Source organism: Arachis hypogaea, chromosome 5, assembly GCF_003086295.3.
Source record: "Arachis hypogaea cultivar Tifrunner chromosome 5, arahy.Tifrunner.gnm2.J5K5, whole genome shotgun sequence".
Taxonomy (NCBI): domain Eukaryota; kingdom Viridiplantae; phylum Streptophyta; class Magnoliopsida; order Fabales; family Fabaceae; genus Arachis; species Arachis hypogaea.
The window spans coordinates 73962506-73971042 of NC_092040.1; the positions used below are offsets into that span (position 1 = coordinate 73962506).

Genomic DNA, 8537 nt, shown 5'->3' on the forward strand with positions numbered 1-8537 from the left:
TTAGCTGAGTTCTTGCAAATCTGTGACACAGTCAAGACTAATGGGGTTGACCCTGAGGTCTACAGACTTATGCTATTCCCTTTTGCTGTAAGAGACAAAGCTAGAACATGGTTGGACTCTCAACCTAAAGAAAGTCTGGACTCTTGGGAAAAGCTAGTCAATGCCTTCTTGGCAAAGTTCTTTCCACCTCAAAACTTGAGTAAGCTTAGAGTGGAAGTCCAAACCTTCAGACAGAAGGAAGGAGAATCCCTCTATGAAGCTTGGGAAAGATACAAATAACTAATCAGAAAGTGTCCTTCTGATATGCTTTCCGAATGGAGCATCATAGGTATTTTCTATGATGGTCTCTCTGAACTATCCAAGATGTCTTTGGATAGCTCTTCTGGAGGATCTCTTCATCTGAAGAAGATGCCTACTGAAGCTCAAGAACTGATTGAAATGGTTGCAAATAACCAATTCATGTACACTTCTGAAAGAAATCCTGTGAACAATGGGACTAGTCAGAAAAAAAAGAGTTCTTGAGATTGACACTCTGAATGCCATTTTGGCTCAGAATAAAATATTGACCCAACAAGTCAATATGATTTCTCAAAGTCTGTCTGGAATGCAAAATGCACCAAGCAGTACTAAGGAAGCTTCATCTGAGGAAGAAGCTTATGATCCTGAGAACCCTTCAATGGAAGAGGTGAATTACATCGGAGAACCCTATGGAAACACCTATAATCCTTCATGGAGGAATCATCCAAATCTTTCATGGAAGGATCAACAGAGACCTCAACAGGGTTTCAATAACAATAATGGTGGAAGAAACAGGTTCAGCAATAGCAAGCCTTTTCCATCATCTTCTCAGCAACAGACAGAGAGTTCTAAGCAGAATACCTCTGACTTAGCAACCATGGTCTCTGATCTAATCAAAACCACTCAAAGTTTCATGACTGAAACAAGGTCCTCCATTAGAAATTTGGAAGGACAAGTGGGTCAGCTGAGCAAGAAAATTACTGAACTCCCTCCTAGTACTCTTCCAAGCAATACAGAAGAAAATCCAAAAGGAGAGTGCAAGGCCATCAACATGGCCGAATTTTGGGAGGAAGAAGAGGCAGTGAACGCCACTGAGGAAGGCCTCACTGGACGTCCACTGGCCTCCAATGAGTTCCCCAATGAGGAACCATGGGAATCTGAGGCTCAAACTGAGACCATAGAGATTCCATTGGACTTACTTCTGCCATTCATGAGCTCTGATGAGTATTCTTCCTCTGAAGAGGATGAGTATGTCACTGAGGAGCAAGTTGCTAAATACCTTGGAGCAATCATGAAGCTGAATGACAAGTTGTTTGGAAATGAGACTTGGGAGGATGAACCTCCTTTGCTCACCAAGGAACTGGATAACTTGTCTAGGCAGAAACTGCCTCAAAAGAGACAGGATCCTGGGAAGTTTTCAATACCTTGTACCATAGGCACCATGACCTTCAAGAAGGCCTTGTGTGACTTAGGGTCAAGTGTAAACCTCATGCCTCTCTCTGTAATGGAGAAGTTAGGGATCTCTGAGATGCAAGCTGCAAAAATCTCACTAGAGATGGCAGACAATTCAAGAAAACAAGCCCATGGACTTGTAGAGGATGTTCTGGTTAAAGTTGAAGATCATTACATCCCTACTGATTTCATAGTCCTAGAGACTGGGAAGTACATGGATGAATCCATCATCCTTGGCAGACCCTTCCTAGCCACAGCAAAGGCTGTGATTGATGTTGATAGAGGAGAGTTGATTATTCAAGTGAATGAAGAATTCTTGGTGTTTAAAGCTCAAGGATATCCCTCTGTCATCATGGAGAGGAAGCATGAAGAGCTTCTCTCAAAACAGAGCCAAACAGAGCCCCCACAGTCAAACTCTAAGTTTGGTGTTGGGAGGCCACAACCAAACTCTAAGTTTGGTGTTGAACCCCCACATCCAAACTCTAAGTTTGGTGTTGGGAGGTTCCAACATGGCTCTGAGTATCTGTGAGGCTCCATGAGAGTCCTCTGTCAAGCTACTGACATTAAAGAAGCGCTTGTTGGGAGGCAACCCAATGTTATATTTTATCTATTTTATTTTGTTATTTTCTCTTTTTTGTAGGTTGATGATCATGAGAAGTCACAAAATCAATGAAAAAAAAGCAAAAACAGAATGAAAAACAGGAAGGAAAAACAGCACACCCTGGAGGACGCACCTACTGGCGTTTAAACGCCAGTAAGGTCAGCTGTTGGGCGTTTAACGCCCAGTCTGGCACCATTCTGGGCGTTTAACGCTAGAAAGGGGCACCAGACTGGTGTTAAATGCCAGAAATGGGCAAGAAGCTGGCGTTAAACGCCAGAAATGGGCACCAGCCCGGCGTTTAACGCCAGAAAAGGCTAAAAACGTGTTTTTTCTTGCCATTTGGTGCAGGGATGACTTTTCCTTGACACCTCAGGATCTGTGGACCCCACAGGATCCCCACCTACCCTACCACACTCTCTCTTCTTCACCCATTCACCAATCACCTTAACACCTCTTCCCCAAAAACCCTTCACCTATCAAATCCCATCTTTCTCTTCACCACTCACATCCATCCTTCATAAAACCCCACCTACCTCACCATTCAAATTCAAACCACTTTCCCTCCCAAACCCACCCTCAAATGGCCGAACCCTCCACTCCCCTCTCCTATATAAACCCTCCTTCACTCCTTCATTTTCACACAACATACACACCACTTCTCCCCTTCTTGGCCGAAAATTAAAGCCATTCCCTTTCCCCACATTTCTTCTTCTTCTACTCTCTTCTTTCTTCTTTTGCTCGAGGACGAGCAAACATTTTAAGTTTGGTGTGGTAAAAGCATTGCTTTTTGTTTTTCCATAACCATTTATGGCATCCAAGGCCGGAGAAACCTCTAGAAAGAGGAAAGGGAAGGCAAAAGCTTCCACCTCCGAGTCATGGGAGATGGAGAGATTCATCTCAAGGGTGCATCAAGACCACTTCTATGAAGTTGTGGCCTTGAAGAAGGTGATCCCCGAGGTCCCTTTTTCACTCAAAAAGGGTGAATATCCGGAGATCCAACATGAGATCCGAAGAAGAGGTTGGGAAGTTCTTACCAACCCCATTCAACAAATCGGAATCTTGATGGTTCAAGAGTTCTATGCCAATGCATGGATCACCAAGAACCATGATCAAAGTGTGAACCCGAATCCAAAGAATTATCTTACTATGGTTCGGGGGAAATACTTGGATTTTAGTCCGGAAAGTGTGAGGGTGGCGTTCAACTTGCCTATGATGCAAGGAGATGAACATCCTTACACTAGAAGGGTCAACTTTGATCAAAGGTTGGACCAAGTCCTCACAATCATATGTGAAGAGGGCGCCCAATGGAAGAGAGATTCAAGAGGGAAGCCGGTTCAATTGAGAAGGCATGACCTCAAACCCGTGGCTAGAGGATGGTTGGAGTTTATCCAACGCTCAATCATTCCCACTAGCAACCGGTCCGAAGTTACCATAGACCGGGCTATCATGATCCATAGCATCATGATTGGAGAAGAAATAGAAGTTCATGAGGTTATAGCCCAAGAACTCTATAAGGTGGCGGACAAGTCCTCTACCTTGGCAAGGTTAGCCTTTCCTCATCTCACTTGTCACCTCTGTTATTCAGTTGGAGTTGACATAGAAGGAGACATCCCCATTGATGAGGACAAGCCCATCACTAAGAAGAGGATGGAGCACACAAGAGACCCCACTCATCATGAGATCCCTGAGATTCCTCAAGGGATGCACTTTCCTCCACAAAACTATTGGGAGCAACTAAACACCTCCCTAGGAGAATTGAGTTCCAACATGGGACAACTAAGGGTGGAACATCAAGAACACTCCATCATCCTCCATGAAATTAGAGAAGATCAAAGAATCATGAGAGAGGAGCAACAAAGACAAGGAAGAGACATTGAGGAGCTCAAGCACTCCATAGGATCTTCAAGAGGAAGAAAGAGCCGCCATCACTAAGGTGGACCCGTTCTTTGATTTCCTTGTTCTTTATTCTTCTGTTTTTTGAATTCTAGTGCTTATGTTTATCTATGTTTGTGTCTTGTGATCATTAGTGTCTTAGTGTCTATGCCTTAAAGTTATGAATGTCCTATGAATCCATCACCTTTCTTGAATAAAAACGTGCTTAAATTGAAAAGGAAAGAATTGCATGAATTTTGAATTTTATAACAGTTTAATTATTTTGATGTGGTGGCATTATTTTTGTTTTCTGAATGTATGCTTAAACAGTGCATATGTCTTTTGAATTTGTGGTTCATGAATGTTGGCTCTTGAAAGAATGATGAAAAAGGAGACATGTTACTGAGGATCTGAAAAATCATAAAAATGATTCTTGAAGCAAGAAAAAGCAATGAAAAAAAAATTTCGAAAAAAAGAGAGAAAAAGAAAAGAAAACGAAAAAAAAAGAAGAAGAGAAAAGAAAGAAATAAAGTTGTGATCCAAGGCAATAAGAGTGTGCTTAAGAACCCTGGACACCTCTAGTTGGGGACTCTAGCAAAGCTGAGTCAAAATCTGAAAAGGTTCACCCAATTATGTGTCTGTGGCATGTATGTATCCGGTGGTAATACTGGAAGACAGAGTGCTTTGGGCCACAGCCAAGACTCAATAAGTAGCTATGTTCAAGAATCATCATATTCTACTAGGAGAATCAATAACACTATCTGGATTCTAAGTTCCTAAAGAAGCCAATCATTCTGAATTTCAAAGGATAGAGTGAGATGCCAAAACTATTCAGAGGCAAAAAGCTAAACGTCCCGCTCATCTAATTAATACTGATCTTCACAGATGTTTTTGGGATTCATTGCATATTCTCTTCTTTTTATCTTATTTGGTTTTCAGTTGCTTGAGGACAAGCAACAATTTAAGTTTGGTGTTGTGATGAGCGGATAATTTGTACGCTTTTTGGCATTGTTTTTAGTATGTTTTTAGTATGATCTAGTTAGTTTTTAGTATATTTTTATTAGTTTTTAGTTAAAATTCACTTTTCTGGACTTTACTATGAGTTTGTGTGTTTTTCTGTGATTTCAGGTACTTTCTGGCTGAAATTGGGGGACCTGAGCAAAAATCTGATTCAGAGACTAAAAAGGACTGCAGATGCTGTTGGATTCTGACCTCCCTGTACTCGAAGTGGATTTTCTGGAGCTACAGAAGCCCAATTGGCGCGCTCTCAACGGAGTTAGAAAGTAGACATCCTGGGCTTTCCAGCAATATATGATAGTCCATACTTTGCCAAAGATTTGATGGCCCAAACCGGCGTTCAAAGTCACCCTCAGAAATCCCAACGTTAAACGCCGGAACTGGCACCAAAATGGGAGTTAAACGCCCAAACTGGCACTAAAGCTGGCGTTTAACTCCAAGAAGAGTCTCTACACGAAAATGCTTCATTGCTCAGCCCAAGCACACACCAAGTGGGCCCGGAAGTGGATTTTTATGTCTTTTACTCATCTCTGTACACCCGAGGTTACTAGTTTTCTATAAGTAGGACCTTTTACTATTGTATTGAGAGATCATCGGCGGGTAGTTATCTTTGTTTTGATGCTATCTTAGACCATTGGGAGGCTGGCCATTCGGCCATGCCTAGACCCTGTACTTATGTATTTTCAACGGTGGAGCTTCTACACACCATAGATTAAGGTGTGGAGCTCTGCTGTACCTCGAGTATTAATGCAATTACTATTGTTCTTCCATTCAATTCCGCTTGTTCTTGTTCTAAGATATCACTTGTTCTTCAACTTGATGAATGTGATGATCCGTGACACTCATCATCATTCTCACCTATGAACGTGTGACTGACAACCACCTCCGTTCTACCTTCGATTGGGTGAATATCTCTTGGATTCCTGATTGCACGATGCATGGTTGATCGCCTGACAACCGAGTGCTCGCCTGACAACCGAGCCAACCATTCCGTGAGATCAGAGTCTTCGTGGTATAGGCTAGAACTGATGGCGGCATTCAAGAGAATCCGGAAGGTCTAACCTTGTCTGTGGTATTCTGAGTAGGATTCAATGATTGAATGACTGTGACGTGCTTCAAACTCCTAGCAGGCGGGGCGTTAGTGACAGACGCAAAAGAATCGATGGATTCTATTCCGGCCTGACCGAGAACCGACAGATGATTACCCATGCTGTGACAGAGCATAGGCAACGTTTTCACTGAGAGGATGGGAGGTAGCCACTGACAACGGTGAAACCCTACATGAGCTTGCCATGGAAAGGAGTAAGAAGGATTGGATGAAGACAGTAGGAAAGCAGAGAGACGGAAGGGAAGGCATCTTCATGCACTTATCTGAAGTTCCTACCAATGAATTACATAAGTACCTCTATCTTTATCTTTGTGTTTTTATGCGTTCATCACCATATCCATTTGAGTTTGCCTGACTAAGATTTACAAGATGACCATAGCTTGCTTCATACTAACAATCTCCGTGGGATCGACCCTTACTCGCGTAAGGTTTATTACTTGGACGACCCAGTGCACTTGCTGGTTAGTTGTGCGAAGTTGTGTAATGCCATGGTATTGAGCACCAAGTTTTTGGGGTTCATGACCGGGGATTATGAGAGTTGTGAAATGTATTGTTCACAATTTCGCGCCACCAATATCCAATGCCTAATAATACTTCATAGTTAATTCGGTATACTCATCACAATTTAGTCCAGAAATCATCACATGCCGCAGCCCCTTTTTTCTTTTATCAAGCAATATATATAATCGAATATATTCAAAAGTGTCCTAAGGTTTACTATTATGCAGTTTACCATTAATAAAAAAAGAGGGGGTGGAGGTTACCTAATTGATCAACAACTTGGCCATAAGCCCATAACACAAAAAGAAACTTAAAGAAAGTCTTCAGTCTTCACCCTTCACCCTTAAGAAATTCCATAAGAGTACCTGTCTCACAGACAATAAACAAATCAATTAATGGGTACAAAAGCAAATTGTTAAAAAAATTAAAGAAAAAAGTATAAAAAAATGTTTATATCTTCCAACTATAGCTCTTGTAAGTAATTTTTTCCTGAGCTAAATTTCATACTAGAGATGTACCTCACGATTTGTTTGTTCATCACTAAGAAGATCAGTAAATGACTTTGGTGCATATTTATCTACCCAAAGTTGCTCATGCACCATTTGTGTTGCAGGAACATCTAGATAGCTTTGGCCCTCCAAACTAGCTTCCATGGTCTTTTAAAAAAGAATAATCATTAGGAAACCTTAAATCTATGATAAACAATTTTGAATTTTCTTCAAGTATTCCTATCATAATGTAAAATCCTGAAAATTTTATAAGGTTTAGCCACTTCAATATCAGAGGATGTGAATTTAAGTCCAAACCTTAGCAAATTTGTCTCGAGTTTGAGTCACTATAAACCAAATGTTCAAATTTTTTTATTAAAAATATTGGTTTTCTAACATTTTCGTTTAAATAAAAAGATAAAGAGCAAGAATGAAAATATAATCGTACCTCGTCAAAGACACCGGCGGGACTATTCTCATAGCTGGCTAGAAAGAAGCCACCCAAAGTGTTTCTGTATCAAGTAATAATCAATGAAACCTCTGTTTAATTTCAAAGTTTAACATAATTTACAAGTACTATCAAAATTCAAAATATTAGAAAGCACTATTTTCTTTCATTCTCGAGTCCCATAAAGTCGACTGCAATAGAAACCATAGGAAAATGGTACATAGAAGTCTAAAACTTTATCAAGAACCAGAAATGTAGACATAGTATATATATGATTGGTCCATCATTTTCTCTCATTCTTGGAGTAAAATCTCAGTACCAAGTAGAAGAAGAACCTGTAATGAACACCCAAAGCTAGCAGGGTCAAGATATCATACCTGGTGAGTACATGAATTATGGGTTGGGTGCTGCCATCTGTCAACGGGTTAAATGGGCTGGGTATCGGATCATCACGCCCACTGTGGAAGCAAGCAGCTGCACAGTCATTAATTAAAATTGCCAACATACACACATTATTTACTAATTAACTAACTAGAATCACCACTTCATGCCTTTTCTCTCTTACCTGCGGAGTATATAAACCTAAGATCTGTTTCACCTCCAATATGAATAACCATAAAACTGTTTAACAGAAATAAAATCATAACAAAAATAGAAAATCAAGATCTTCCGGAAAAAAAAACCTAAACCAAATATCATAATAGAAGAAAAAAATAGTTTAAAAAAATTAGAAAAAATGAAGAACCAAAGCAGGGGCAACCTTCCATGTAGCCATTAACAGAGGATAATTCCTAAAACATGATATCTAGTTAGCCATCAAGATAGCAATTTTGCTAACAGAGAGAGGTGACAACAATGAACGAACAACCAAAAAACAATACACAACAATTGAATTTCTACCTTTCTATTCTACTATTATTCTTGTTTTCATCACTCATTGCCACTTATATAGAAACTAACTTTTAGATTATAACACCAGTTAATAAGGAAAATTTTAAAGAGAAGAAAAAGAAAATACCATGGGGTGATTAA

At 40.3% G+C, this 8537-nt stretch overlaps 1 non-coding gene across 1 annotated transcript; it reads right to left on the reverse strand.

The window, feature by feature from the left end:
* Positions 1-201: 201 nt before the first annotated feature.
* LOC112804240 (small nucleolar RNA R71) lies at positions 202-309 on the reverse strand. The gene has a single exon (XR_003202856.1). It is a non-coding gene; the product is annotated as a small nucleolar RNA R71 (small nucleolar RNA).
* Between the last annotated feature and the right edge of the window lie 8228 nt (positions 310-8537).